This window comes from Palaemon carinicauda, chromosome 19 (genome assembly GCF_036898095.1).
Source record: "Palaemon carinicauda isolate YSFRI2023 chromosome 19, ASM3689809v2, whole genome shotgun sequence".
NCBI classification, from domain to species: Eukaryota; Metazoa; Arthropoda; class Malacostraca; order Decapoda; family Palaemonidae; genus Palaemon; species Palaemon carinicauda.
In genome coordinates this window covers 101628418-101638922 of record NC_090743.1, presented here as the reverse complement: position 1 = coordinate 101638922, position 10505 = coordinate 101628418, and the positions used below count along the sequence as shown (strand labels likewise).

At 34.9% G+C, this 10505-nt stretch overlaps 1 pseudogene; it reads left to right on the top strand.

The window, feature by feature from the left end:
- Positions 1–3225: 3225 nt before the first annotated feature.
- LOC137658294 (uncharacterized) lies at positions 3226–5026 on the top strand (annotated as a pseudogene).
- Positions 5027–10505: the final 5479 nt, after the last annotated feature.

The following is a 10505-nucleotide window of genomic DNA, read 5'->3' as shown; positions in this document are numbered from 1 at the left end:
AAAAGCCTCCTATTTGCACTTCAGACAATTAAGATTTCTTGTTCAATGTTAAATATTTTGCAAGGTTTTTTAATCATCTAAGAACACCATTACCGTAAAAAAATTTATATCTGGAAATTTCAGTTTTTAAGTTGGAAAAGAAAATGAATATTTGTATGATTGTGACACGAGGATTTAAAACAAAAAAATACTTTTGGCGTCAGTTTTACAAACTTTTCTTTTGCGTGTGTTGCTTTCCTTGAAAAGAATAAAGATTTTTTCTATCTTTGAACTCTTTTCACCTATCTTTTTGTAACCTTATATTTTTTCTTTGTTGTGGAAAAAAATGTTTTTCTAAAACTTTTCATTTTGTCCCAAATAAATTTTTTGTTTTTGTTTTATCTAGCGAATAGCCAACCCTCCAGACACTACAAGCTTTCCTTTGATACCCTTTCTTTCAAATATATCTTTTGTTCAGACATACAGCGTCTGTGAAAAAAGGTTCATTGATCTTATCCAGTCTTTGTTTGCAGCAATTCCATCGTATGAATGTTGACTACGTTATTGAATCTTTTAATAGAGATATAGCTAAAATTATGGGGGATGAAACTGAACCCTAACAAAACTCAAAGTATGATTAAAGGTAGGAAGAGGACAGTTAATTATCTACATACAGATCTCTGCATTGACATTGTCTTTTTAACTATTTACAATTTTAGGCGTGGTTTTTTTTTTTTTTTAATTGCAAAAAATTTATACTTTTGAGAAACACACCCGTTCTGCTTCTTCTTCAATAGCATAAAATTTGGTTTATTGATAAAGTCTTTCGAGATTACTGATGATTAATATACCCTGAGGAAATTGTTTAATTCATTCATTCTACCATGTTTTGAATATTGTTCTACCGCCTGGTTTCAGCTGCTGACTCTCATCCAAATCATTTGAAGAAAAAACTTTCGGGCTATTGGATTTCTTATCCATATTCTGGGTGTTAGTCTATGGTACCGTGGTTCAGTTAATTCATTCTGAATGTTGGATAAGATATTCCATAATTCTGACCATCCTTTGCATTCAAGTCTTCCAAACTCTACCATCCAAGTGCATAGTACTACTATGCATTTCAGACCCTTATCAAAGCATCGGATGTAGCTGAAAGTTGACATATGTATATTTTACAACCACACACAAATTTTGTCAGCATTATCAATAACCTAAACCCGATAGTTTTAATTTTTATAGAGTAAAAATGATCTAGCCGACGCCATGGCCAGTGATAACGAGCCAAGAGTTGATAACATTCATTACGTAAGCAATGTAAACACCTTTTGACAAAATTTTGCCTCGCCCATCCACCAGACACCCATTCACCTTGTTCCATCGGCTCTGAAACCCATAACAGTCAAGAATGGCTAGCAGGATTTGGAATTGCCCCCTTGGTTGCAAAACTGCATTTGTATTACGACTTGCAACTTTATTCAGTCAAGAGAAAGCCCGTGGCCATATTTACTATAGCCTGGATAGGTAATTACTCAGTTTCTAGTTTAAATCCAATGTTTATGGTCTGATTTGTATTTAGCGTAACATGATTATAATACTCGTAATGTCATTCAGGCTTTTGAACATTTCCATTAACTATTCACTATGCCACCAAGAAAGAGAGAGAGAGAGAAAGAGAGAGATTGTATGTAAACAGTCTTTAAATAACTATTTTTGTTAAAATAAGAATTTTGTGCTAAACTCTCCATCAGACCAACGGATCATCCGATATTTTTTTTTCTTCTTCTTAGGCCGTATGACCGTGTTAGCTATGTGTTGGACATGACTGCATTTTGTAAATAAATCAGGAATAGTTTTAGGAGTTTTATTTGTACATCTAATGGGAATTTATAGAAGTAAAATGAACATAATTAATTTATCCTTTAAAATAATTACTACATGTAGCAAAACAAATAGTAGTAAAGATGATAATGCAATGAAGGAATGATACCATACTTTATCTTTAACCTCAACATCGGCAATAACATACCCAGTTGCCATAATTTGTCAGCTTAATGAAATAACCTATCATCTAATGTTAAACTTAATTTCTGAGGAGGCCATGGCTTATTGCACAGTGAAAAAACATTACAAAGACTTTATGAATGGCGGAACGATACATAAATGTGGGGTGGGGTATCTGCTAGCGTAGTAATGCTACTGTAGCAGTAGTACCGCAACAGTAGTATACATGAAATAAACGTTTGGGCCAACTGCTGGGATCCTTGAGGATCATTTAGCACTTCTTAAAACTACTCGAGAAATGAGTTTCTATAGCCAGAATTTAAATTTTCTGATCCAACAATGCCCATGATAGCCTTCAGTGTTATCCTGAATTATAACCAGGCCAAAGTGGGTGGAGCCTCATGAAGTCATCATTCTGACGATAATTATTGGTGAAGGTTTAAAGCCAAAATACGGTACCGGCTATTTTTTTTTTTTTTTTTTTTTTTTACAGTAAATAGGTAGGTAGATAGACGATAAATAAAAATTTCTTGACATTGGATATAGCAGTTATCAAATCAAGCGTGTCTACTACGTTTTTGAAAATTACCAACTATTCCCTACACCTTGTCAATCTGATTGTGACCTATAAAGTAGACTGCAATTTCTTAGGAAACTTATTTTGGGAGTTAGACTAATTGTATTTATTAACATATTTTGTTGGTTTGTTCATTATGACAATTATCAGTGGAGAGGTTTCAGAGTTGATAAAGGTGTACTGCTTTGCTTTCATTTAAACTTTTGTGTCATTGTTAGCAGAGGTATAGCCTTCGTTACGTATAGCCAATCATCGATCGAGAAAGAGAGAAGAAATGCCGTCATAAGTTACGTAACGACTGCGTTCGAAACCTTTTCTCTGAGTAAGTTGGCCCGTCTTCAAAAAACGTCACTTTTACATTATAAGTACCAAATTTATTCGACCTACGTAATGCAGAATATAGTCAAAATTTATGTGTAGATATAATGTGCATTCTGAAGAAGCGTTATATTTATGAAATTCATAGATAAAAAATTATTGCGAAAAAACCGTGTTACAGAAGCCCTGAATCTCATAGTAACACGCTTGAATGATGCCTAACGTAGGTATAGTTTGGTGGTGGTGAGGGGTTCAAAGAGTAGCGAGATTCCTTTTTTTTGTGAGATGGGCTTACGGTTGCAGTCCAGTAAACTCAGACGTATGCGACGGTATCTCCAAGGCTGCAGAACATGGCATACGTGATACACCGTTGCCCCTGTGGCTGCAGGAACGGTTTTGTCATTCGGCTTTTTTCCCTGTATACCATGGAGAAATCAGACAACCGGCTAAGGATCAGTTTGAACAGGTATGTGTCGCAATAGCTATATTATTGTAACCCCTTCATTGGCATGATGACTGATAAGATACTCATAAAACTATATATACCCACCTGTACAAGGAAAAGTGAACTTGTATAATGTGCTTATGCTTACTATACCACAAAGGGTTTTAATTTTGTTATACATGCAGCACCTCAAGCATACATATTCATCTATAGAGGATGGTAAAAGGATACATATTGTTGGAGATGGATTATCTTTATTCCTGAACAGATATGCCAAAGCTTTTTTTTTTAAAAGGCATAAAGAACAATGACGAATTTTGTTTCCAGCCCTGTTATTTCTTTTACTAACCAATAACGCCATGAGAATAATATTACAATATTGACTTATCATCAAACAGGCCGTATGACAGGATTGCGGATGCAATGGGCATGAGTGTAATGGCGGTAAGGATGATGGTGCAGCAACAGCACAGCACCAAGCCTCGGGCCCCAACACCACCACCAACGCCAACTGTGACACCTCCCACAACTGCGACACTTCCTACAACAACTGCGACACCTCCCACAACAACTGCAAGACCTCCAACAGCTGCGACGCCTCCCATAACACCACCCGTCTTCGATAGTTTCTCCGTCGCTGCTATTCGTCGCAAATTCCACACAAAGTTCGCCGCTAAAGAAGTTATAACAATGGGTTCCCTGACGAAGGAGCTGAAGATGTCATGTATCATCCCGGAGGGAACCTCGGACACGGCGGTGTGGCGACTCCTCCATAACATGGAATTCCGCTTTAAGACATCACAGCGGAAGATGTATGTGAGGAAGGAGTCCCTGGACGTCGTGTGCCGGCGGATTAGTGCTCTCCAGACACTCAAGTAACAACGGGAGAACGTTCTGCAAGTGGTTTACGTGGACGAGAGGTGGTTTACCACCAGAATTCACCACAGCAAGGAATAGGTGTACAGCACCCAGCCTGCCACCAGCGACACGTACAGCCGACAAGTGCCGCCCGGGGAAGGGGCGCACTTTGTGGTGGTCGCTGCTGGAACAGTCGATGGTTTCGTTGAAAATACGTTCCTCTGCTTCCCCACCAAGACAACCAGCGATTACTACCACGGCGAGATGAACATGGAGCTCTTCCTTCGCTGGCTGACATCACAGCTCCTGCCATCGCTACCTCACCCGTTGGTACTGGTGTTGGATAACGCACCATATCACAGCCAGCTGACAGAGGAGAGTTGCTGCCCCACCACCGCCACCAAGAAAGTGGATCTCATTAATTGCCTGGTGCAACACAGGCTGTCTTCCCACCACACGCGACAAGGCCTGAGTTCCTGCTCATATGCAAGAGAAACCGGCCACAACCACAATACGTCGTGATAACACCGTTCGTATGTGGGGCCACGAGGTCGTCCGTTTGCCACCAGGTCATCCAGAGCTTAACGCCATTGAATAAGTGTGGGGCCACATGAAAAGATACGTGCGCTCGACCTTACACCGTTTCACATGAGTGGACCTGCAGGCCAGGCTGAACGAGGCAAGGCAGTGTGTCACCCCAGAGGTGTTGGCGGGCGCGGTAAGACGATCCATAAGCTGAGGAAGAGTACTGGTCCACGGACAACATACAACAAAGCGTGGATATTGTCATAATAAACCTCGGCAGTGATGATGAGAATGACTTATTTTTGGAAAGTGACCGAGAGTGAAATAAAATGTATGCTATATTCTCATGTGTGCATCATTTGTCAAATCAAAATATCCGGTACCTGTCAAGGTCTACATTAAACTATTAAGTAATCATCCACTTTCCTTACTTACAGCATCCACTTCCCTTATTTATAAAGCATTTATAAGTAAATGCTTATAATAATACTAATAATAATTGTAATAATAATAATTAATAATAAATCTTGAAATGATCACACTACTCCTCTAGCACCCACTCTTGGTCAAGATTCCAGGCTATATGTTATGAGTATTTAACGGAAAAAACTTATTACGCGCGCCTTATTTTTGTATGGATAAAGGTGGGAATTGTATCCAGAGAGAGAGAGAGAGAGAGAGAGAGAGAGAGAGAGAGTGCTTGTTATATGCGTCACACTTACGTCACGGAGATCCATTGTCCGAATGCCTACTCGGCACTCGCTAGCTTATGCTTGAAAGCCAAGAGTTAGCTCATTAATGAATCACACTTGGCATCGCAGTGTAGTGTCATAAATTAGCGGACTGTGTCAAAGAAGCTGTGCCAAAATGTCACATTGATCCCGTTGTTTGTAGAGAATATATTTTCGAAAAACAGTATAACACGGGGTCTGAAATGCATAGTAGGTATGTTTATTTCAAAAGAAAATAAAGACACTCCCATATCTATCATCAGCTTGATATAGACGCGTGTGATATCAGCAGGATCCACTCTCTTAACACTAATAAGGAAAACTCCCAGAAAACCTTGCCCTGGTGTAGACGTCGAAGCTTCTAATCCATGTTCGGGTTACCAAACAAAACGTGCGCAGCCAAAGCCTTTGATCTGTGGAAATACAATGAGTGCATAGACTTTAACAGCCTAATGGAAACGTCCCTGCCTAGCTTTCTGATGGACAGGGGTTAGTCTTGCTCAATATCGATTGTATCTTGCAGTGTCTGCAACCTCACTATCCTGTGAGCTAAGGATGGGGGTTTGGGGGAGCCTGTCTATCCCTGGCCCTAGCTTGGCTGGAGAGAGGGTTTGGGCACTGATCATATGTATAAATTGTCATTATCTAGGGCACTGTCTTACTAGCTATTGTAATATCACTGATCCTTTCGTCTGCCATTCATGAGCGTCCTTTAAACCTTAAACTCGGCTCCGCTCTTCAGTTTTGTCTATGGAAGTCTGTTAACCAGTAAAATAATACAAAGTTTTCTGGAAGTTTGATCTCAGTTGCAACCAGATTGTGGAGTGATCTTCCTACTCTGGTGGTTGAATCGGTGGAACTTCAGAAGTTTTAGCTTGACGCAAATACTTGTTCGTTGAACAAGTTGATATAAGACTCGTATCATAGTTCATGCATGTCTGATTTAATTTAGATATTTATTGATATATATATATATATATACATATATATATATATTATATATATATATATATCATTATTTATCGTATGCACTTTTTCTGTTATTGCTCTCTTTCTTTTCAGCACTTTAACTGCTTTCACTGTAGGAGCCCTTAGGCTTGTGGTATCGTTCTTTCCCAACCATGGTTAGTAGTAGTAGTAATAATAATAATAATAATAATAATAATAATAATAATAATAATAATAATAATCCCATCATTATTCTTTCCATAGCTCTTTGAGTTGTAACTAGCTTATGTTCTAAGGCTTTAGAAAAGCTCTAAGTTTCCGATGCATAAGTCAATACTGGTAGGACCATCTAATTAAATACGATTCTTTTTTCAGAGAAAGTGGCATTTTACGTTTCATTATCTCATTTTGTTTACCAAATGCTCTCCATCCCATGCTTATCCTTCTTATAAATTCGGTCTCATGTCTTGGAGAAACGCTTTCTATCTGTAATATTCATATGTTCAATAACAATCTCGAACATTGAACATTACCTTAGTTTTTACTCATATTCATATCCGGTTATGCATTTTTGCTTTCTATATTCAAATGCTCTATCATATATATATATATATATATATATTTATCTATATGTTTATATATATTATATATATATTTATATATATATATATATATATATATATGGCCAACACTTGCTCTTTATATATAGGGAAGATTCTTGTTCTACGCTTTTCAAATAATTGAGCCGCCCTGTTTCCCTTTAAAGATAAGGGGCAGTTCAATAAAAAAGAAAATACTTATCTCTCTCTCTCTCTCTCTCTCTCTCTCTCTCTCTCTCATTTTATCTATCTAATGCATGTTTGGGCGCAGTGATCAAGGTGTTTAAACACTGGCGATAAATCCCGCAGACTCTAATAGATTTTTATTTCTCTCATTTTCCCTTCCTCCCTCTTTATCCCTTGTGCCTCTTCCTCATTCCCTCCTCCTACCATGGCACCCAAATTACTTTGGCATTAATAATATATAACGTAAAACACGTTGTGCTTTCATGTAATTTTTTGGTTATTTATTAAATTTTATCTAAATTTCTCTGATTAAAAGTTCTTGTTGCCAAAGATATTGATAATGTTACTGTCAGTTATTTTATCAGCAATATTCAATTGATTGTTTATAAAGTTATTAGAATATAAACCCTCTCCTGTTGACCATATGCACACTATATGAATTTGGGTCGTAGTAGCAGCCATTAATCTGAAAAGAAAATAAAGAATTTCTCTCATGAAATGTTGGAAGGGTCATTTTATTGCCCAAAGCCGGGTGTTGATGGAACTTAAAGCCTTTCCGCACGGTAGATTGCATGACTGCATTAGTTTAGATTGAACGTCATGCTCTCTCTCTCTCTCTCTCTCTCTCTCTCTCTCTCTCTCATGCAATCACCACGTTATATATATATATATATATATATATATGTATATATATACACACATATATATTATTATTATTATTACTATTATCGTTATTTTTTATTATTATTATTATTATTATTATTATTATTATTATTATTATTATTATTATTATTATTGTTATTATTATTATTATTATTATTTTTATTATGATTATTATTATTTCTTGCTAAGCTACAACTCTACTTGGAAAAGTAGGATGCTATAAGGACTGGGCTCCAAAAGGGAAAATAGCCCAGTGAAAATAGCCCAGCAATAACATTGAAATAAATATTTCCTTTATAAACTATAAAAACTTTACCAAACAAAAGGAAGAGAAATTAGATAGAATAGTGTGCCCGAGTGTACCCTCAAGCGAGAGAATTAGAAACATAGCGGCATTCATGGAATTCAGTTTGGGTAGTTTAAATAGTTACGGGATTAAAGTTTCTATAGTAGCAATATAACCTACACTAGAACGTATTTCCGGCAAGGGTATTTGAATATGTACTGTATAAATAACACATATGAAAATATTATCATATATATATATATATATATGTGTGTGTGTGTGTGTGTGTGTGTGTATGTTTGTGTGTACACGCATTTTCATCTAATCTAGAATGTATTTTGATGTTATTTCATGACAAAATCTACAATTTTATTATGATAATGCCAGCAATTGGTAGGGATCTCTCTCTCTCTCTCTCTCTCTCTCTCTCTCTCTCTCTCATAAATGTATATATATATATATATATATAGATATATATATATATATATATCTATATCTATATCTATATATATATATATATCTCTCTCTCTCTCTCTCTCTCTCATAAATGTATATATATATATATATATATAGATATATATATATATATATATAATATATATGTATATATATATATATATATATATACACAGAAATTTAAAGTGGTTTCGTAGCGGTTTCAATGTTACTGAATATTCAGGATATAAATTTTAGTTCCATTGAAGTGTCCTAATAAGAATATAAAATTTGACCTCAGTTTCTGAATTTCTAAATATTTTTAAAGATGGTGAAACCATTTTAGTTATTCAATGGGAACCCATTAATCATGTTGCTTATTTAAGAATATTCAAATATTTTTGTGTAGTGTATCTTCCCTTTCTCATTTAATTATTCTTATGTTTTCGCAAATAAAACTAGGTGATCTAGTACCGCAGATTTTATTACCAAACTTAATAATAATAATAATAATAATAATAATAATAATAATAATAATAATAATAATAATAATAATAATAATAATAATAATAATAATAATAATAATAATAATAATAATAATAATAATAATAATATTTTCATTGGTGTTATTATTCCATATTTGAGTACCCTTGCCGGAAGCACGTTTTAGTCTAGGTAGTAGTGCTACTATTGAAACTTTAATTTAGTAACTATTTAATCTACCCAAACTAATTAGCATGAATGACGGTATGTTTTTACGCTTTGAACAAATTAAGATTGTTGTCGAATCTTGCTTGTAAATTTAATCTTCACTGTAGAAACTAACATAGTTAAAATTTCATCATAAGAGAGCGCTGTTTCAAATATCGTGGACTTACATTATTTTCTCAGAATGTGTGATGTTCTATGATGAAAGAAAACAAGGAAATTTATTAGGTTTACGCATAGTCTAGTAGTTACTGTTTTTGAATAGCATATTGTAAAACCTCATGCAATATACCATTCAAGCATTAAATTCAAATATCATAGATTTCTACTTTTTTATGACTCTCTCTCTCTCTCTCTCTCTCTCTCTCTCTCTCTCTCTCTCTCAAAGGATGAGGTAGGTCACTCATACTCGTACTCATCCTCTTATCCACTTTAATTCCAACCTCTACAACTGTTTAACTGCCATATAACTTAGTAGCGAATTCAGTATAGATACACCGGGATTCATTAATGTAGGCATGTTTTCTGCGTTGCATGGATTCCGAAGGATCATACTTATGAGAGCCCTTTTGCACACACACACACACACACACACACACATATATATATATATATATGTGTGTGTGTGTGTGTGTGTGTGTATGTGTGTGTATATATATACAGACACACAAAAACCCGCAGACATATATATATATATATATATACGTACATATACACACATATATACATATATATATACTATATATATATATATATATGTATTTCAATATATAACATATATATATATATATATATGTATATTTAATAGATTATATATATATATATATATATGTGTGTGTGTGTTTGTGTGTGCGCTGTGTGCGCGCGTGTGTTTATATATATATATATATATGTATGTATATGTATATACATATATATATATATATACATATATACATATATATATATATGTGTGTGTGTGTGTGTATATATATATATATATATATATTATATGTATGTATATAATATTTATATATATGTGTTTATATATATATAATATATATATATATATATATATATAATACTATTTTATGGTATGGAATGCATAGATGGGCAGAGAGTGAGGGTAAATGGTCGAAGGTGAACCAGAATTTTTATGGAGGAAAAATGCAGAGAAAGGCTCAAGACCAAATAGATCCTAGGATGAAAGATGCAGACAGAGGTGTGCAGTATGAATTGAATACAGTCTTTGGTCGATGGAATGTGT